Consider the following 23098-nt stretch of genomic DNA (forward strand, 5'->3'; position numbering starts at 1 on the left):
AAGAGCCTATAGGCTACTCTGTTACAAGTAAAAGTCCTGCATTGAAAATGTAACTTGAGTAAAAGTATGTAAGTAGTCATCCGTAAAATGTATTAATGTATTTATAATCGCTTTCAGCATCTAAACTCTAAAGTGAGCCTAATTGTATGGGTTATTGACCACATACTGAGTAGTGAGTTTATCGTATTTACTATCTGTTTCATGGCACTTAAATGCAGCACAGACTGGCTGTTCTTCCATGACTTCGCATTGGTCGCGATCTGTGATATTAGAAGTGTTGGACTGACTGTCTTTCAGTTTTTAGATGTAAAATAAATTAGAAATTTCAACAGTAGCGGAGTGAGCTTTCTGCAAAACGTCTCAAAAGACATTTCTTTCAAATCTATTTTTCTACTTTAGCACCGTGCTGGACGGATCTGCCATAGAGGGTGAGTGTCTTAAACTGCTTCTTGAACTTTTGTTATTGATGTAACGTTATGGTGCTCTTGGTTGTGATTGTAAGATTCACGTTACCTCATTTTATAGGGTGGAATGGTATGCCTCCTTCTTGAAACAGTTTAAACATTTTCATAAAGTCGCTTGATATGGTAAACATATGATAGCGTGGTTAACATTACAATTTGTCTACATTTGTCAACGCTTTGACAAGAGGAAAAGCGCATCGTGGAATTCCCGTTACGCACCAGTCAGTGTACCGGAGAAATTGTTGTTTATTGAATCTTGCTTATTGCTTAAAGCTGATACTCGACAGAACCAGGCTTCATCTATATTCTACATATTTAGTTGAAGCTGCTCTTCAAATCGGCACATCTGACACAGCAAATATGACTTACTATCAATAAGATCTTACATTTTGTGCCTCTCGTATCGACATTCTTCTATCGAAAGAGACAGCGGGACTACCGTAACGAACCGGGTGAATCAGTTTTAAAAGTTATAATTATATGAAAATGTGTAATCTTCGGCACGTTATCTGAATTTAGTAAAGGATTGTAAAGACTACGTTAATCTGTTGTAGGCCACATTTTCCCATTGGCAAGATCAATAACTTGCTATATTTTTCAGGGAGATCCGTTTTAAAAGCTTTCACAGGAGTGGAAACATAACCTGTCAGGGTTGGATGAACTGGCCATGGTGTAACGTTACTCTCTTGTCGCTCCGAGGAAAGCAGCACGCATTCGCCGCCGCCGCTGCCACTGCTGCTGCTGCCTGCATTATATAACCGAGTTATACAAAGTTAACCTGTCCAGTGCTCAGCATTCCTTACTTCCCCAGGGGTCTTTGATGTTATGTGTTGCCGTAGTTTATGCTGCTGCCACTGCATAGCCTACTTGATAGTTAGACAGAAACGTGACAACATTAAATTATATTATTTAATATAGCTTACATTCAAACTTCTAAATACACGCAAGTCATGTCAAGTCAAGTAAAGTACAAGTCGAGTCTCAAGTCATTTATTTTTTTTCAAGTTAAGTCCCAAGTCATCAAAACGGTGTTTCAAGTCGACTCGAGGCTTTGATGCGTGAGTGTCATCAAGTTTAAACTGTAGGAAAACATATTGTAGAATGAGAAGTGTTCACCACTTTATAGAATATTAATATTGATATTATTGTTAGTAGTAGTAGTTAATTCTCCCATTGTGACAGTTTGACTTTTTTTATCGTTTTTGAAAACAGTTTTATTTGGTCAAGGCATCGAAACAGGAAGCTCAAACACTCAGGTTTGCACGTGCACCCAAACAGAAGGCCTACACATTAGGGTTGGGTATCATTTGGAGTATTTCCGATATCGGCGGTAAAACGATTTAAAACGGTGCCGGTGCCTAAATGGTGCCTGAACCGATACTTTTAAAAATATTTAAAAATATATATATATATTTTTAAAAGGAGCACAACATGACAGTCGGCGACATTAAAGAACGGCTTATTTATTGCTAAGGCCACAGGCTCAAAATGAAATGATTTATTAAAAATGTAATAGCAATAACTTATTTCACCAGTAAATTCCTGTTAAACGACAAAAACAACCACTGGATGGGAAAAGGGTATTTTACAATAATTTTGAATGCAGCACAAGGCTGGTGAGGCGAGTTTCAGACAACGGCAGCTACAGACTGTTGTACATCACGGTGTTGGAATCCTCTACAGTGAAATACAGTCCCACTTTAGCTGTCAGCATTTTAACCGTGTTTAATCCAGCTGCTAGCTAACGGTTGGCTAACGTTACCTGCTGCCAAGTAATGCTGTTGCAATGTTTGTATTGTGGTTTCATAGTTTTGTCATCATAGGGGTAATTTACAGGGGGGATGGAGGGGTTACAACCCCCTCAATAATAAAAACTGGCCAGTGCAACCCACCCCAAAAAAAAATATTATAATTTCCTTTACATAAATAAAGACATTTGCATCATAAATTGATGCAGAAAAGGCACAAATTGTTTCACCAGAATGCAGAACGATGACGTTGAGGACGTGCGCTAGAAAGCTGCGAGTGAACCCTTATGGCAGATCCAGAGTGGCTCTGGGCAGATCCAATAGTTTTAAACTTCAACAGAGTACCCACCTTCAAGGAAGTTAACACTTGTCAATGGAGAGTGGCCAGACTCTCTGTACAAATGAAATGTACGAGAGTCTGGCAGGACCAGGCAAGAAAATGTATGTTTGACGTTAAAAATGTTGCTGGTATCACCTCATCAAGTCTAGAATGTCCCCTATAGTAAAAAATACAAAACACCTTAATAACACAATCCATTCCTAAAGATTTAGTGGTTCTCAACATTTTTGACCTGTAACGTTTTATGAGGAAACAGCATCTAGTTGGCCCATATAGACATGTTTCAGATGCCAAAGAGTGGAGCTTATCAGATGGTCTCATTTAAATAACTGTTTCAGTCCCCAAAAGGCAAAATCATCAACTATTAAAAAAATAAAAATAATTGAATTTGTGTTGCAGAACTTAGTATTTTTCTTCTTCCCTATGTCCTTAATGAGATGAAACTAAGAACTGTATATTAAGTAGTTAGTTCCACCTGACCAGCTATAAAGCTATAGTATGAACAATTTTATAATGTCATAGTATATCAGAGAGAACCATATGGTCACATTTTTTTCTCTGAAATAGTACTGTAGCGATTTCTGTATAATATTACCTATGTGCGTATATACAGATATTTTTAGCATCCATGTAACATGTGTTAACTGTAGTATGGGTACTGAGTCAGTCAGTCAGTTACCCTGTCTGGCCCATGTTGGGCTGGCCTGGATGATTCGGCTGCCGTCAAATGGCCACGGGGCTGACGGAACTTTGTCAACGGGATTACACAAGCAACCAGGCTTTTAATTTAGCAGCTAATCCAGATTAAGGTGCCGTGATTGGTCTGTGTTCGCTGCCTAAGGTTCAGACGCTGCGGCCCGTCTGGCAGACAGAGTCAGCAGCCATGCAGCGTTCACTGTCTCTGTCTGGAAACAGAGATGATACATCAACAACAACAACTTTTGAACGTACATGTTCCACCAAAACAAGTTCCTTCCCGTGGCTATTTTGCAGAGGCAGCGTTGCTCTGTCCGGTGCTTAGACGATTGTAATTGGTTTAAAAAATGCCAGTAAATTAGAGCATGTTTTTTCTCCCATCCGCAGCGCTGTGGAGGAAGGTCTGTCAAAGAGAGACTAAAAGTTGTCTGATTCCAGATTCTTAAATGTGAATATTTTCAAGTTTCTTCACTCCTCTGTGACAGTAAAGTGAATATCTTTGAGTTGTGGACTAAACAAGACTTTGAAAATAGTTGCTATAATTATTAGTTGCAGCCCTAGTTTGGAATAACATTGGCAAGTGCTTCCCCTGCCAGCCATACTGAACTGTTCATCCACAATTGTAAACAAGTGAAGCATGGGTGAGTTTATTTTGACACAAGCAAAAGAACTGACCCTAATACTCCAGACTTCAAATAAACCACTCCACAAATGAGCAGTGACTGCAGGTCGAAGTCTTCATAAAAAAGGCCTTAATAACCTGAGCATCTCGTCTCATAAGTTTTACCTTTGGCTGCAGACAGCTGTTGGGAAGAAGGTGTTTGGAGACACCATCCATAAACATTTGAGGCTATGTACCAGCAAATTTGTCTGCTTAAAGTGATGGTTCGGAGTAATTTCACCCTAGGGTCCTTTGCACCACAACCTCGAGCCAAACAACCCCCCAGAAGCTTTTTTCAGCTGGGTCTACACTGGACGAGTTAGCGTTATCAGCTGAATAGCTTAGTGCAGGCACTAATGGATCCACATTTGTATCTCGTAAATGACCCCACTAATAATGGCCAAAATGATACCAAACTTCTACAGTAGTACAAATAGGTTATGCACTCATAAAACGATGGATTGGAAAGTTTACACCAGAAGTTTATGTAAATAACACTTGCCTGCTGGCTTCTGCTCTCTGCTGCTGCTTCTACCGGCAATGAAACGAGTGCTTAAGTTAGTCTACAAATTGAAACACCGAAAAGAGATACAACAAAAATATTTATTATTTAAATTTTTTTTTTTAAGTAAGTGCTTAAGTAGTACAACTAGCAGGAGACAAGTTATAATTGAGGTAAGTTTGTAGACGTTACCTTATTTAATCATTAAATTAATAAATATTTTTGTTGTATCTCTTTTCGGTGTTGTAATTTGTAGACAGCCCTAAGCACTCGTTTTATTGCTGGTAGCAGCAGCAGCAGCAGAGCAGAAGCCAACAGGCAAGTGTTATTTCTGCTGTACTTACAAACTTCCCAATCCATCATTTTATGAGTGCATAACCTATTTGTACTACTGTAGAAGTTTAGTATAATTTCAGGCATTATGAGTCGGGTCATTTACGAGATACAAACGTGGATCCATTAGCGCCGGCACTAAGCTTTTCAGCTGATAATGCTAACTCGTCCAATGTAGACCCAGCTGAAAAAAGCTTCTGGAGGGTTGTTTGGCTTGAGGTCATGGTGCAAAGGACCCTAGGGTGAAATTACTCCGAACCATCACTTTAAAATGTCCTTAAACAGGACACACTCAAACTTTCTCACTCAGTTTACATTGCCACTGCATTATTAACATGCAAATATGTTATAATCAGGGCTGTGCTAGATCTGTAAAAAAAATTAGTTTCTCCCCAAACGATGCAAAAGCACCACTTTAAATCTTGTTTTAACACAGATGTGCTGTTATGTTTCTTCAATATAAATCCTTAAGCAGTAATTAGTTTATAACGCTAGTCGTCTGGGCACGGGTAAAGTAAAGAGAAAACACTATTTCTATACCACTAACGAGGCTCAAAATAGCACCACACTTCCACGGTAGCATAATAAGGGTCACTACATGTAAACCGAAGCATTGAGAACGTTGTAAGTGTACAGACAATTTATTCAAAAGAGTTATAAGTTTATAAAGACTGTACCGTGGATGTGTGGTGCTATTTTAAGCCTTGTTAGTGGTATAGAAATAGTGATTTCTTTTTACTTTACCTGTGCCCCGACGACTAGCATTATAAGCTAATTAGCAGTTTGCACTAAAACTGGTCACAATTCGATTAACATGAAAACAAATCCCAGAGAATGGTCGACTTGGTACACATGTGTTATTAACCCCTAGGTTCATGATGCACCGGATTTATCCAAAAAAACAAATAAAAAAAAGAATAGCACTCTATGTAAGATCAGGGACAGGTGCTGTATTTATCCCTGAGTTTGAAACCGCTAACTGCTGATTAGCGCTTCTGTTTTTTCTGACCTTCTCCTTTTAATGCATTTGGCATTCAATATGGAGAATCTGACAGAGAGACTAAAAGAAAGACAGAGGGAGAGACAGACAGACAGACAGACAGACAGAGAGAGAGAGAGAGAGAGAGAGAGAGAGAGAGAGAGCTCTGTGAACTATAAATAGACAGTGGGAGAGTGGCTGTAATGATAGCATCACCACACAATAATCCCTCAGTAGAATCAGCATTGCACTACACTATAGCCCTAACAGTGAACAGGTATCCCCTACGTATAAGCAGGGTTATCTGGGGAACGTGAGCCTCTGACCCTCTGCTCAGCTTCTCTATTACAGTTTTTTTCTTGATTGCTTTGATACAGCAGTCAACTCAAACTCCACATTTTCAAAACAGTTAACACACTCACACTAAACAGTGGCACTCATGGTCAAAATGAAACATTTTGTTTGCAAAAGGCTCTAACCGTGCCAAAACATTTAAAATATGCAACAAAAGCAAATTTTGCATTCAAACAACACAACTTGCAAACAAGTGTATGAGCTCTTCCAATCAACCATTACACAGTGGACAACAAAATACAAAATACAGCACTCAGTGCGAATCATTGCACCATTGCTTGTCATTGTAGCCTATTACTGTACGGAGCTTTCATGCCAGTGCCATTTGTTGTCAAATTTGCCTTCTTGCAAAGAATTGGATCCAGAATCAGAAATTATTTCATGCAAATTTTATTGATTCCATTGATTCTTATTTTCAAACTGTGGCTGAAAACTGAAATACTGTAAATATTACACAAAATACATGTAAACCAAACCAAAATAAAATCTATTAGAGTATAAGAAATTAAGAAAATAAAAATAAAATATATTACAGTAAAGTATAAACATCTATTACTGTAGAGTATAAGAAATAGCCACTATTGATACTCAGTCTTTTCTGTCTTGACGATGGGGCCACATGGTCTAACCCTGCTGACTGATTGCTAATTGAAGATTTGTGTCAAGGAGTGTCAAACAGGTGCTTCAGTGATTTCATACTGATGTAGGTAGTTTCTAATAGTTAGGAACAGATGGTTTCTGTTTGGTTACCATAGCTAAAACAATGGAGTTTGGACTGCTTGAATGACATCCGTGTTAACTGTTCTGCAAAAGCGTTCGGAAAATGTGTCAATCCAATGAGAAAGGGTTAACACATTTGCAAGAGGTGTCTTCTGCTCTGCTGAGACAGTGATGATGAAAACAAAATGGATCCCAGTTTCTTTAAGCAGGTCAAAGCAATCAAGAAAAACTAATCTTGTTAATATGGACCTGTGGGTAAAGGAGCATGTTTGACTCGGGCCTGAACAGTCAGAATAATCCTTTTAAATTTGTAGTGTACAGGGTCTTACTGGTCAGTCAGACAGCAGGCGGAGGTGGGGATCATGTTGTGGGTTTTAACTGCCATTTGTTGAATGTCATGCCAGACCCTCACTGTGGCTTCCATCCGCTGTCGCTCAGCAACAGAACATTAACTATCATCAGATCCAGCCCTCAGATATATATCTTAGTCTATCTCTAGTCTTGCATTGCCAGATCTCCACAGTGTGGAGTAAGGTCTGGATACACCACACATGCATTCTGGGATAGGACAGAAAAACACTCTGGGTAAACTAGGGATGCACCTGATACTGTGCGCACATGTTCTCAACACACTCAACATACATCCAAACCATTAACTTGCCTTTATCATCCAGCAATAATATTACAATAACCATACTCATACGTACATAATCATACGACTGTCCCGTCGTGAGTGTTTTTATGTCCTAAATTATTCTTGATATTAGCTACTTATTGTCTATCCTGTTTATTATCTATATACTATCTATATAATGCACCTGCAGTTGTGGCACTCACAATTTCGTTGTTCTCTGTGCAATGACAATAAAGGTTTATCTTATCTATCTTATCTTATTTGTACTTGTAATCATAAAATGACTCCGATACTACCACACCCGATACCACCTTATAGCAACCTGACATTAACTTCTGCGTTGAGCAGGTTTAGGTGGCGGACAGAGATGGGGACTCGAGTCTGAGACTCGGACTTGAGTCGCATTTAAGTCACACAAACAGCTGACTTCAGACTTGACTTGTGACTCGACCCAAATGACTTCAGATTTGACTCGGACTCGAGCTTCAAGACTCGTCAACAACCTGTTTTCATGCAGTTATTGCTTTTTAAATCAAAATGTATTAATGTATTTCTATTTTCTTTTATTGGCGCATATACGTTGGGGAAACGCATGACGAGCTGCATGTCCCCTGCCCTTTGCCATAATGTGCAATGTAACGCATGCACTATGCCTTATGTGCGCGGACTCACATATAAAAAAATGCATTGAGGATGGCGACGCCAAGTTCTCCCAGAGTTGTGCCTTTTGTCATTAGTTTGGCTTTCAGTAATTTCGTAAACAGTGGCAGTAAGTGAACAGCTACATGCAAGTTGTGTGGCACCAAGATAAATGATGCCGGATCAACGTCGAACTTCATCAGGCATCTCAAAACGCACCCAAATAGGTCAGTCACTTGCTAATATGAAAGAGACGTTACATTTAGCATATATCGTCACAGGTAACAAGCTAACCATCGCAAAGTGTTGTGCTAATGCTGGGAACAAGCAAATTGTATCTTTATAGTTGTATCCATATGATATGACAGACTATAGGTTAATATTTCACCAGGTCCCACGGCTTGAGGGATGTGTTAAGTAGACCTCATAAAGTTATCCTACAGCTGATTTTGATACTGTACTGTATGGATTGTAGCTACTAGATTTAACAATACAGTGTTAAGTAGGGCTGAACGATTTTTGAAAATAATCTAATTGCGATTTTTCCCCCCAAATATTGCGATTGCGATTTGATATTCGATTATTTTTTTAAGCTCTTTGTCTTCTGTATTATTCCACAAAGACAAACAATAAATCATTGTATAGTATGAACAACACACAATTACACACTAGACAGTTAAATAAGTAAAAACACATACATACATATACACACACACATATATATATATATATATATATATATATATATATATATATATATATATATATATATATATATATATACATATATATATATATATATATATATATATATATACACACACATATATATATATATATATATATATATATACACATACATATACACATACATATATACACACATATATACATACATATATATACACACACATATATACACACACACACATATATATATACACATACATACACATACACATATATACACATACATATATACACACACACATATATATATATATATATATACTCTCGCGAGTCATCAAATTGAGACTAAATCGCAGCCTTTGCGATTAGGAAATCGCGTTTTAACATATCGCGATATTATCGCGAATGCAATTAATCGTTCAGCCCTAGTGTTAAGGACAGATCAGATGGCCAGAGACTTGAGACTTGACTTGGAACCATGGCAAAAGATTTGAGCCTTGACTTACACTTGCCCCTCAAAGACTTGACACTTGACTTGGACTCGAGCTCAAAGACTTGAGACTCAACTTGGACTTCCAAAAAATGACTTGTGAACATCTCAGGTGGCTGAAGAGGAGCAATGCCAGCCATTTGGAGATTTTTGGCTTTAAAAAATAACAGAGGCTCCAGACTCGTAATTATCGGTAAGCAGGGTAAACGGTGCTTACGGGCCCGGACCAATCAGGGGCTCGCGTGACTGGAAGATATTGATTGACAGCCAGGGCCCCCTATCACATTTTCATTACTCGCGACAATCCCAGCAGTCCCACGTGCCTGACCAAGCAGGAGTGAGAACAGTCAAATTAATTTTCTTGTTTCAGAGACTGTTCTCTTAATACATCCATGGAAGAGACACATGTCTGACTCGAACATCTCACATTTACCAACAAAACATACAGCGAAAGACCGTGCAAAACATTTCAGACCGTCCTGCCAACCTGTATACATTTTAACATCATTGTACGCTGTAACAATTTTTCACTATAAAGTCAATGAAAGCTGCTGCTGTTTCAGTCCTGTCGGCTGTCTGCAGCAGGCGGGGCTGCTGAGTTCCGTCTGACGCGCACACACAGACATACACACACACAAACACACACAATCGCACAAGGTGGATGCAGGAAAAACCGCAGATGAGACGACACAATGACCTAAATTGAGGACAGCTACGCTCGTTATTGTAAGTGCAACAATAAATTAAAGTCAGTACTTTATCAAACCGTATGAATGTGTGTCCCAGGCCAGGTTAGGAAATTAACTAACAGTGTAAAGATCAACAAGCCACTGACATATATGTTCAAATTTGATTCATTTAATGAATTATTACTTTTTGTCTTAAATACACCAGCCATTTTCATATTATAGCAATATTTGCAGCATCCTGAGCCTTTTTGGTTCCTAGGTAATCTCAGCCCAGAGTAATTAATTAATAGTAATAATTATTATTCTCCCCAAAACAAGTTTCTTTTTATATTTAGAGAACTATACAAAAAAATTTCACTGTCTTCCGCAACTTCATTGCAACAAACATACAAAAGACATCGCAACTTTTATTGCAATTTTTTACAAAAGCTCCCGCAAAATCAGGTATTTTGGGCTGCAATCTAAAAGAAATTCCGTGAAATCCTGGAGGGACTGCCCTTGTGTGGTTTTACATGTGTTATGGTGCGCATTCACCAGTGTTTTTGTGGTTGTTGTGGTGCCCTTAGGCTACTCCTGATTGGCTACTTAATTTGCACGTGAATGGCGTCATCAGACTTTGCGTTCTTCATTCTTTCTCAAAAGAAAAGGCCACATAAAATATCATATGAAGTTAGCTGTTCATACAGTAACGGGAGCTATTTAAATTAGATGGATACATGGTTAAACATAATTAGCTCTTACCAGTGTATTGCTGTGTGTACTTTGGCCACGCAATCCCACCAATCATTCTCAAAACGTCCCAGTTAGAGAGTAATGCCGTAAATATATTCTTTGTAAATCTTTACAATCATTTCCAGAAAGAACCAAGCAGCCCTGCCTTGTTGCACAATTCAAAGTTTCTTCAAAATGTGACTTTTTAGCGTGAAGCTAGGTAGCTAGCTTGAAGTTAGTTGTTGTTTCCCGAAATGGAGAATGGATCAGGCATTTATACTGGATCCATACTAACCGAGGTCCCCTTTACTGTTGCTACGCCTGTCGAGCTGACTGTTCTCTTTAAGCACATGAATGGTTTACATGTCATCATGTCATAGTCATTTTGAAACAAGGGCAGATTTTATCTGAAATGCACTGAGACGCTACGGGAATGTATGAGAAGGAAATTGAGTCAGCCAATTCTGAACCAACTCGTCTTCAAGATGAACGTATTCTAAAGCATTTTAGTCAATAAAATTTTAACACAATAGTACATATTTGACCATTTAAATTTTAGACATTTTAGGGGAAGCTGAGCTTCCCTTGCAGTCTTAAAGAAATTGCCACTGATCTACAGTATATTCTCAGTGCCTTTACTTTGAGCAGTGTTCACCATCACCCCACCCCTTCAGGCACTGACCTCCTTTTCATTATCCACACAAGCAGCACCTTTTCTCGCTTCTTTCCTTCCTCTTTCCTGCGTGCCTGTGTGGGCATGCGTGCCTGTGTGTGCGTGTGTGTTTGTATGTGTATATGTGTGCCACCTTTATTTACCTTTACTTAAAATTATCATGAGAGGCTTGTTTAATTCCAACCTGCGACCCATTGCTTCATGTCATCCCCACTCTCTCTCTCCCCTTTCAAATCTAAGCTGTCCTGTCAAATAAAGGCCTAAAAAGGCAAAACAACTGTGAGGCATTATGAGGAACAACAGAGGGGAACACAAAACCTTTTTTACACACTAATGTTTGTTTATGTATGGATGTGCTCTGTAAATCTGTAATGTGTATTTCTTTTTAAATAGTTGTTGGCATGGGAAGTTCATTTTTGACTTTGAAGATTCCAACTCAAGGTCAACCTTATAAACTTTTTTCAGGGCTTTCATTCAGGGCACTGGCGCAGGTGTGTTTAGGGCGTGTACAAATCCACTTTTGCTAGTTTAGCGGCGGAAAAAAGGGTCTGTGCGCCAGGCGCATGGTTCAAGGTTGTACTGAGTGTCTTAATTAATCTTAGGTGTGTTTTGGGCATAACATGCAATAAACCAATCAGAGTGTCATCTCCCATTCCCTTTAAAAGCCAAGCACGTTTGTACCTTGGCACATTGCTATTATGATGGCGGATTTGCTAAGCAGGAAGGAGAGATTTTAAGAAGAAGAAACTGATCTGCTTGTGTGTGAAGTGAAAGTGTGCAAGCAGATCATATCATAATACTATTTCACATTGTAATATTTTTATTTTTAATCTTTTGCATGTTTGTGTGCTGCTGCTGCATCCCTGTGTGTGTAACAAGCATAGTGTGCGCGTGTTGTGTACGAGCCTAGACGCATTTTACTAATGTGCTGTTAAAATAACAACGAAATGCTGGGTTATTGACTTTAGACCAGGTTTTTGTTGGTCACTCTCCGCTGCCTCAAGATAGCAATACATCAAGAATGCACCTGAACACACCTCCCTCTAAGACCAGCACGCCCATGGGCGCACAGATGGGCGCAGGTGCATTTTGCTATTTAAATGGGGGGAAATAGACAACTGCGTCAGACTTAAACTAGCAAAGACACTTGCGTTGGGCTTTGCACTGAGCTGCGCCAGGTGCAAGATAGGGCCCATGGTCTTCATCAGCGGTTGGAGTTTGTTCAGTTGTGAGATGGATCTGTTGACATGCAGCTCAGTAGTTTATTTTATCCATATCATATATCTGGCCCTATACACTGGATATACAAAAGAGCTGTTCACTAAGCTCAGGTAAATGTGACTGTACAAAGCTTACAGCACACTGTTCTGGGGGACACATTTTCAGAATTCAAAATGAAGAATGAAGAATGCAGACATCACTGACATGGTCCGATGACATCATTCACATGCATATTAAGTAGCCATGTGCAGGAGGCGCTGGTAAAGAGAGAGGGGCTGGTTTGTCCCCGCCAGCAGCTGAGTTTACAGACAGCTTTTACTTTAGCTTATTTTCCTAAAAATTTGCTTTTTGCAGAGTAGCATGCTGTAGTTGTGTAAAACGCTGAACGAGAGACGTGCATGCAGACACAATGTTACCTTGTGTAACTTGTCCGCTCCATGACACACTGTACAGAGTTTTCGTTGTTTTGCAGCTTAAAATGATTCCAAACTTTCTGTAGTTGTCTTTTGCCTGTCTCTTTTCTTAGCCCATCACTATTTTCGCATTCTTGCTTTATTTTATAATCCACGCCGTCAGTCTTCACGGCACGTGTCCAATAATAATCATCCGTTCAGAAACACAGTGGTTAAAACAAAGTTTTGAGGCAAAGAATTTTGCATTGATTATTTTAGTTATTAAAATTATTCGAGTTACTTGAGAAATTATTTCAACCCTAGTCTGTAGGATAGGATTTGTAGGCTGGGATGTCTCTGCTATGGAGGGAATATTTATTCAAATGTGCAATTGGCCATACATTTTTGTAAAACTGCCCATATTCAAACTGTACACAGTTAATTTCTCACATAAAACAGTCTCAGAAATGAATTTAGTGGTACAATAGCAGACAATAAAAGCAATCAATTCTAGAATCTCGCGGCTTGGCTGCGGCTCATAGAGATTTGGCATGTCCCCTTTTTTTCGTCTAGCCGTCACACATCCAGGTATCGATGGGAGGGAGGGACGGAGCCCGGTTCTGCCTGCTGGAGAAGCTTGTCTCCTTCCCTTGCCCGGGGCCGGGGCACATCGCTACGTAGCGGCGATGATGCAGAGTCTCTTGATGAGCCCCAGCTGAGCCTCGCATGATTGAACCGCGCTTATAGTTAGATCAACTTGTGGGGAAATGAGTGGTGAAATAGCAGACAAAAATTGTAAAATGTTTCCAGTTGTTGCCTGCTGCTACTACAGCAAACTTCTGATAAAGATTCTAGAATTGATTGTTTTTTTGTTTGCTATTTGTACTAAATTCATTTCTGAGACTGTTTTATGCAAGAAATTAGCTGTGTACAGCTTGAATATGGGCAGTTTTACAAAAATGTATGCCCAATTGCACAATTTCTACGATATGTTGTCGGACTTGGAAGCTCCAGTCTTAGGTGACAGTCAGCTGGCGGTGGCCGGGATCGCTTGCTTACCGGCGGCCAGTAATACTCACAGCAACCGCTGTTAGCTGGAAGTCGTTTCAGACCCTCCCACCAGCTGTTGAGCCACGCCTACTCATTTAAATTGAAATCTGTCACTTCTAAATGAAAAGCTTAATGTTAAATCGAAATCTAAAAGGTGAATCTTAAAATGTCAATGTCAAATGTAAAACATAAAATTCAAAAGATAAAATGTCAAATTGAAAATTATAAAGGGGAAAGGCTAAATTGGCTATTTGAGATTTTAATTTAAGTATTTCCATTTAAGCTTTTACATTTCACATTTAATTATGGTATGATTTGTCCTAGTAGCATAGTAAAATAATACTATTTTTAATTAAATATAAGTCTTTGGACTTTAAATTTGAATTATGAATTAATATTCCCTCCATAATCTGCAGCACCTCAATACTTAATTCAGCATGGTTTGACAAATATTTTGCCTTTAACAAATATTGCGCCCCCCTGTGATTTGGATATTGCACTAGTCCATATTGTGATTTCAATAAGATTGTGATTAATTGTGCAGCCCTAGTATTAACCGTACTAACAAGTCACCCATCCGGGACCGTACTTCTGTTCTGCACCTTAAAATGGCATGCTTTAACAACTCCAAATGATGCCGTAAAAGCTCCTTAATTTCCACTTTGAATGTAAAGTTATACCTCCTGAGCGTCGCCCTAGCCTTCTTTTCTCTCATCAAAGTCACTTTTGTACACTAATTAGACATGTAAATGTCCATGTACATATATGAAAATTTACACGTAGATTCTTAGATATGTATAAATAATTCTGTTTGCACTTAGAAGCACTTTGGGGGCAATCGTCCAGGAAAAGCACAGCGAAAAGACCGGAAATGGTGGCAGACTGGTGGTGTCTAGATAAGGCCAATAGTTGCAAATATTGTCCGAACATGGACACAGTTACCTGCAAATTATTATTATTTTTTTATTATATAACACTGGTAGTTTAACTATTATTTTACATGTATTTAGATTTTTTGTTTTAATTATTTGTTTACATGTAAACGAGTACCAGTGTTACAAACATGTGCTTTAAAATGTAAAATTCTGTTATTGGAGACAACCTTTTAGCTCCTACAGGCCTCATAATATTCAATACAACATTACACATTTTGTTTTCTGCGGTACTTACAGAATGTTTATGATGTGCATCACAATGCACTTAGTATCTCATGACTGTGGAAGTATTGTGCTGCATTCAGAGATCCAGAGGAGACAAGACTAAGTATAGATCTGAGGGACACATAGTGTACATGCAGAACACACACACACACACACACACACACACACACACACACACACACACACACACACAAAAACAGGGGGATCGGATGTCAGAAGAGCAGCGTTTGCAGAGCAGGCCTCTTAACGAGAGCCAAAAGAACAAAGTATTAATAATGAATAAGCCTGCATTCAGAAAGAGGATAGATAGATAGATAGATAGATAGATAGATAGATAGATAGATAGATAGATAGATAAATAGATCAGGGTTTTCCCTAAGTTTGTGGAAGATTAAGGTGCACATATTTGATGGGGGATTTAGGGGTGATCCCTCAAGAAAATGTTTCACTTTTTTTATAATTATGCAATTTCAATGGGAAAGCTAGAACAGATAATAAATAACATTCAAAAAGCTTAAAGAAAAAACTTGCTTAAGAAATCCATTGTTGACCAACTACAATCATTAGATCTGAGAAATGTCATTAGGTTAGTTTTGATGCTTGCATTGATTTTACATTAATTTGGCTCGCAACACCTAAGTTGCCCAAAGTGGCTTGGGTGCTGTGCCTAAGCTTTATAATAGTAGGGAAAACCCTGTAGATGGATACATAGATAGATAGATAGATAGATAGATAGATAGATAGATAGATAGATAGATAGATAGTAAGATCCAACTGAGCTTTCTCTGTAACAACGAAGCAAATATCATGTTCTGAGGAAGACCCTGAGACCATGTGGCATGAAAGCTCTGGAAAAAGCTACTTTTTGTAAAGAAACTTTGAAACTCCACAATAATAACTGGAAAATAATTAAACATCTAGTTTACGTGTATTTTAATTTTAATATTTAAATTTAACACACACACACACACACACACACACACACACACACACACACACACACACACACACACACATACACACATTGAGTTGTTGGGATGTTATCATGTTCACCTTCCTCAGCGCAGTGACTCATTGCTCCACTACCTGTATTATAGTAGTCAGTGTTACATCATGTCCTCTGTTGGAATACCCCCTCCCACACACTCTTCCTCCCCTCTGTAAGTGTGCATTGACACTGAGAACGAAAGCAGTTCAACATTATACATTAGAATCAACATGCTGCATAAATACGAGCGTGTTTCTTCTTCTTCAAGTGTCCTGTATAATATGTTCATTTTATGTAAGTACGAGGAGTTAAAATTAGTCTTTTTTTATTGAATGCACCACCCACCAACTCAAAATGTTGATTGTGAAAAAATCAAAAAGTAATGGTCATCGCAAGCAGTCTACAGAAATCTTCATGGAGTTTTGAAGGCTTTACATTGTCACATCTGAACCATCAAAATGTCAAAGAACAAAAATGAAGAGTGCAGTCCCACAGGTCAATGTATTGCAGCCTAAAGGATCAGACTTTATTTAGCACTTTGAATGCATTGTAATATTGCTGCTGATCCAGGAAGTTGGCTGAAAGGAGAACATCATTCTTCAAGACGGCTAGCATAGTAAAATAGTAAAAATAGTGGAGGTAGCATCCGTGACGTCACACATTGGTTTGTGGACTGCCGTTTTGAAGCCTTGAGTTTGGTGTTACGATCGTTGCCATCATGTTTTTTTGCAACCAGATGTGACGATTTTTGACAAGAGGCTGGAGCTGGGGAGGATGACGCAGCCAAGCCAGTGTTGTTTATGGTTGCTATGGCGCTGCTCTAAGCTAAATGCTAAAGGGGGAAAGTTGCATTGTAATAGATGCGTTATTATGGAACCCACGCAACTTCTAGGCAAGACCTGCCGTTCAATAGCATTCACACACTACCATTGGCCAGGTCTCCATGCTTAGGCAAGGTAACGGAACCCGATTTGTTCAGGTCCTATCCCCTGACCAGTTGGCTATCCTAACCTTAACTATTCGAGGCCAATGCCTAACCCCAACCATTCGGGCTGCTTCTTAGGGTGGTACTTGCCTAAAAGTTGCGTGGGATCCATAATAACGCGTAATTGTTTTGTATACGGGCTTTCCCGTCCTCTTGTATCCTCTTTTTGCTGTCAGAGGTTTTTCCAGCTGACTGCTGCTCTCCCTGTGCTACCGAGACAAACTGAAACCAACAGTGTTACTACCACTTAACAAGTACAACTGCTGATTTGCTGATTTATTCTCTGCTCTAATAGCAGACAGCTGTCACTCTCGCTCATGTACACAGTATTCAATTCAATTCAATTCAATTTTATTTATAGTATAAATTCATAACAAGAGTTATCTCAAGACACTTTACGGTCTAGAACACACTCTATAATTTACAAAGACCCAACAATTCCAGTAATTCCCCCAAGAGCAAGCATTCAGTGCGACAGTGGCGAGGAAAAACTCCCTTTTAGGAAGAAACCTCGGACAGACCCAGGCTCTTGTTAGGCGGTGTCTGACGGTGCTGGTTGGGGGTGTGATGAACAGTGGCAATAATAGTCACAATAAAGATAATGGATCAGTGACTAGAAATAGTAGCTGTAGTAGTTCATGGCATAGCAGGGCACTGCAGGGTGTCACAGGATGTAGCAGGGCATAGCAGGATGTAGCAGGGTGTAGCAGGACATAGCAGGGCACTGCAGAGCGTAGCGGGTGTAACAGGACATATGGGGTGGGGGGGCGGGGCAGCAGGACCACGGTGATAGGCTGCAACCATGATTTAGGGGCCATCCTAATCCAAGGAAACATGCTGGGCGAAAAGAAAACATATGGACTCAGATGAATAAGCTCTGAGCTGTTCCTTAACACACGACAATAGCCTGCCATGTATTTAGTCCCAACCATCCACAAAATGCTTTGACACTAGAAACGAACCGGACCATGGTTTGGTTTAATCCGGACCGAGTCTACCTCTTTTGGCCGGACCAAATTTTGGCTGTTTGTTCCGTCCGGACCGTGGTCCGGGGGAGGTTTCACACCTATCATTTGGTTCAGATCAAACTAAAAGTCCAGCCATGGCAAATGCTGTATGAGTGAGGGAGTGTTAACAGGCCTGCCCTGATATTGGGATATTTGGCTTGCAGCTTCTGTATGATTATGGCCTAATGATTATATACTTTGTTATACAGTGCTGTGTCAGCTTGGCAGCCATTCAAGTGGCTGATATCTTTGTCAATGGTACAGAGTAGCATTTGGGGAGATTACTGTTTGGTTCTCTGACTAAATGATGATGTGTGTAACACCATAATTTTGGCTTTGCATGGATGCACATTGTGTGCTTGGTGTGACAACTTCACCATTCCATGTTACACACAGCTGGTCGTGAACATATAGTACACATATGCCGTTTTTCCATTACATGGTACCTGCTCGACTTGCCTCGACTCTACTCGCCTTTTTTGGTTTTCCATTATGAAAAAAAGTCCCTGGTACCTGTCAACAGGTACTTTTTTTTAGTAGCACCTCCGTTGAGGTTCCAAGCGAGCTGAGACGATACCAAAAGGTGACGTGAAAACCTGCCGACTCATTGGTCACTAATCACTTGCAGAGAATCAAAAACAACACACCTTCGACGTTCTGTGTGTGTGTCGCATTAGGTCACGGCAGTTTCCTGTGACGACCAGCCACGCTCGCCTCACGCATGAGGCCGTACTAAATCTGCAATGGAAAAAGGAGGACGGGGCACCGAGGCTGAGTTGAATCGAGCCAAGCCGAGCCGAGTAGAGCTGGTACTAGCAGTGGGTAAGCGCTATATAACCTTTTCATATAGTACACTGATGAAAAGGTTAAAATGCACTGAATTGCTGATCTGTAGGTAAGTGGTTTCATTCTGCCTTATGTTGCATTGCTCCCCAATGAGGGTAAAGACAGACAATACATTGCAGTTGCCTCCAACCTGGGGGTCGGGATCCCCCGAGAGGCCTCAAAAGAAATCTGCCAAAAAGGTTATGAAACAGTGGTCTATTGTCTGCCATACTGACAGTTAAAGGCCTAGTATTGCAGCTATCGCTGAGGGGCAACGTGACGGTTGGGAATGAGAACATGCTGCACACCCTGCACGCTGTTATTGGCTGGTGGTTACACACCCACGTGGGGCCCAAAGGCTCTTTGCTGACGCCCATAAACGTCCCACACTCAAAAATAAGAAGAAAAGAGGAAATCCAGGCAGAGGGCAGATACACACACCACCAAACACTTCTAGTGGGTCATAGGTGATGATTAGTTAGGTTAGGAAACCTGTAGATTTGCACTACAGTGATTATACAGTATGTTGTCAAACTGTGTGTATAGTTTATTTGAATCCTTTATTAATTACTCCTGGAGGATAAAAGTATATTCATTTATCAATTGTAATAAATGATTTATTATTTGCAGATTAAGCTGTGTGAATAAGATGCACAGAAAGATCTAAATAACACATATACAGTCTATAAATTACAGTGTGTGTGTGTGTGTGTGTGTGTGTGTGTGTGTGTGTGTGTAGCTGAGGCCAGTTCTCATGACTTTTGGCTGTCTTGATCTGTAGCGGATTTGTTTGGACACCAAACACATCCCTCTGCTGTATAAGTGTGTGTGTGTGTGTGTGTGTGTGTGTGTGTGTGTGTGTGTTGCATTGTGTTAGCTGGGACTGGTGCTGGTTTTATGTTAAGACTGTTGTAGAAGAGACTGGGACTAACTGTTTTGGACTAGGCCAAACTGGACGAAACGTTGGTTTAGCTTTGAACCAAACTTGAAACTAGGGATGCACCAATCCATCTTTTTCAGTCCCGATACCGATGCCAGGGCTTTGTGTATCTGTCGATACCTGATAGCGATCCAATACCGTTGCTGAATTAATAATAAACTGTATACCTTCCACCTTATACCTTCCTTCTACCATGTGGAAGAGACTAAAGGCACCAGACCTTCCTAACTAAACATTACTTTCCTAACTAAGACAAAATAACATAGATGTAATGTATTGAACATTGTATCTTATTTACTCATTATCAATTGTGCATTCAAATCGAAAAAATAATGTAATCAAACTTCTTAAAATAAATTTAAATAAATAACAATAATGGGCCTTCAATAATGGCCACCTTTATATAGGTTTATAATGGATTATTCTACTGTCAGGAGTACATAGAATATCACAAAAACATGTTAATGTCATCATGTTTACTAAAAGCTTTGATTACTAAAGGGTTTGGCTCCACAGCATTATACAATAACTTTATATGAAGGAGAATCCATGAAACAGTTACAGAAGCTAAACTATTTTTATTGTGCAAAGTGGTAAAATAAACTCAAATCGAATGAATAGCCTACACATACAAACAACTTTAACATTGTTTCCCTTTCAAAACAAAATAGTTGTAAGCTAGCTAGTTTTATAAACACTACCTTGGCCACAGGTAAGTTAGGTTGTTGTAGTGTGGTTGTAGTGGGCGACTGAACAGAGTTCCGCTGTCAGCCTCCTTCGGTGTTTGAATAATGTTAGCAGGTTGGCGGACATAATTCAGCGAGGCAAGACATCTTAAATCCAGTGTTTTAATCATTGCTCTGAACCCGTCTTTCTCAACGGCCTGTAGCGGGACCGTAGGTGGATTGTGTTCATAACGTTGCTCCGCTGCATCCTTGAAGTGACATGTCTTTAACATTAGCACAGTAACGTTAGCACGGTAACGTTAGCACGGCTGAGTAACGTTACGGTAACGTTAGAGCGACGGGCAACAACATTGGCTAAATTATGTCAGATTTTTTTAGAAACAAAAAAACTTTCTTCTCTGTTCTTGAATGTGCAGTACCGACCGGAGCCTCTCCCAGCTTAACAGACTGTTAAGCTACCTGGCTAGCTAGCTAGGCTAGCAGCTATAATGTTACCCAGGAGTTGGGCGGTGTAGATACATTTGTAAATTATTAATAATAAATTATTATTAGTGTTAGAAACAGTTTAAGTCACACATTGTTATATGCTATGGTGTTTTATTCTTTTAAAGATAGTTAGTTGTGGGTTATTAATTGTTGTGTTATAAAGTTACTACCATGAGTTAAAAGGTGCTGCAATGGAGAAAAAAAAAAAAAAAAAACTGGACAAATTTTTCAATATCGGGGCCGATATCTGATCCTAATATCGGATCGGTGCACCCCTACTTGAAATCAGACTGGACTTGGAGTTCAGGTGGACTGGACTGGGCTCAAATGGTAGTAGAATGATGTTTGAGCAGCGTGTTTAGACAGGATAAAACCAGATTACTCTGGACTGGATTCAGTTCACATCATTTACCCCCAATTTTCCATCCTATTTGCTATTATGTTTCTGAAACCGGCAGAAGCATCTCACATTCTCAGGTTTTCCATGTTCCACGTGTTGTTTCCAGAAAATCTCACTCCATTTCACATTCCCTCTGTTTGTTTGAGCAGTTTGGGCTTAAAAAAACGTTGGAAGCAAAGCATTTTTTCTTACAGGTTTGGTTTGGCTCACAATCACCGTGCTGAAGGAGAAAGTTAAACTAAATATTTAGTAGTCTGGTTAGTTTTTTCCCCCTCCAGTCATTGCCCTGCTCCAACTGCTTTCCCTTCTGATTTCATAAAGATTCATTTTATTTTGTTGCACAATAGCTGCTCCATTTCACTCCTTCTGCTAGCTCTCCCTTTAATCAGCTGCTGTGGATCTCTGTTTTAGTGTGTTCATGTCTTGGACATTACAGCTACAAATGAAAAAAGGAAGCAAAAAAAATTTAAAATATAGAATCAATAAGAACATAGCAGTGTGTATTGTATGGTAAAACTGTTTAGATGTGGTCCGTAATACTTTTTAAATGCTTTGTACAGAATGTGCAGATTTACATGTGAGCATCACACAAATATATGTAAGATACAGTTTATGGCTTTATGGCTGACAAACTCACAGACTGCTGTCTTGTTGTTTGTGATTGCATTTAGGGCTGGGTACCAAATTCAATACTTTTTAGGCACTGACTGACTTGAAGTGTCGAAAGATGCTTCATCATTCAACACCCAATTTGAATACTTCAGGAGTAAATTCCATCAGCGTCAGTGAGCCAATAAGCCAACACAGTCTCACTCCCTACTCGTCAAATGTATGACGCATGGTCAAGGACCCTGGCGTCAAGTTTCAACGAAATAGGGGTACCCTTGACGTTATTTTTCGACGAGGGGGGTCCGTCAGATAGACATTCATGTTATTCCCTCACCGTCGGATATCGACGAAAGAAAAAAACACGCCCCCCGCCCCTTAACTCGAAATCTGTGACAGTTATTGGTATTTTTAGCCCAATAACCGCTGTTTTAATCAACAATATTCACGAGATAGTATCATGGTTTATATGTATTTCTTTTTATGTTATTATTTCGGTATATTTCGCCAGGGAAGCTGGATTGCTTTTTGTTGATTTATATTTTTTAAACTATAATGCTACGTCTATCAACATTTATTTAGATGTTATCATTGTATTCATTTCTTTACTTTAATAATATTATTTTGGTCTTATTACCGGGGAAATATTACAGTATATGCTGTAATATAGAACATTACGATATGATCCGAGCAGGAAGCATTCAAAGCCGATAGGCCTATCCCACAATGCAATGCGGACATTCATTTCAAAGAATCGGGCAGCGATCAGCTGGTCTTCAACGCCAGGATCGCTTCAATATACATATATACAGTCAGTGATTGTGTCACCAGCAACAACACGTTGCTCAGTTTTTTTCCAGTAAGTTATGAACCATAATAACGTTTAAACGAATCCGCGGAAAACTCCGGAAGTGACGTAGTACGTCCCGCTCAGCGGATACGAAGATAAAAATATATAATATTCGTAATATTGATGTTTTTTTCTAACGTTGTATTTGAGGAGTTAAACAATAAAGATAGTTATAATAA

At 39.4% G+C, this 23098-nt stretch overlaps 1 protein-coding gene across 2 annotated transcripts in view; it reads left to right on the top strand.

The window, feature by feature from the left end:
• Positions 1–241: 241 nt before the first annotated feature.
• The window catches only part of sertad2b (SERTA domain containing 2b), a 77315-nt gene continuing 54458 nt past the window's right edge, over positions 242–23098 (top strand). The window contains exon 1 of one of the 2 annotated variants that reach the window (XM_028603899.1): positions 242–428. The gene's annotated coding sequence lies outside the window, so the exon portion shown is untranslated. Of the gene's footprint in view, positions 429–18866; positions 18949–23098 lie in introns of those variants that run through there. The other variant, XM_028603900.1, reaches the window with a different exon arrangement.

Source organism: Perca flavescens, chromosome 17, assembly GCF_004354835.1.
Source record: "Perca flavescens isolate YP-PL-M2 chromosome 17, PFLA_1.0, whole genome shotgun sequence".
Classification (NCBI taxonomy): Eukaryota; Metazoa; Chordata; class Actinopteri; order Perciformes; family Percidae; genus Perca; species Perca flavescens.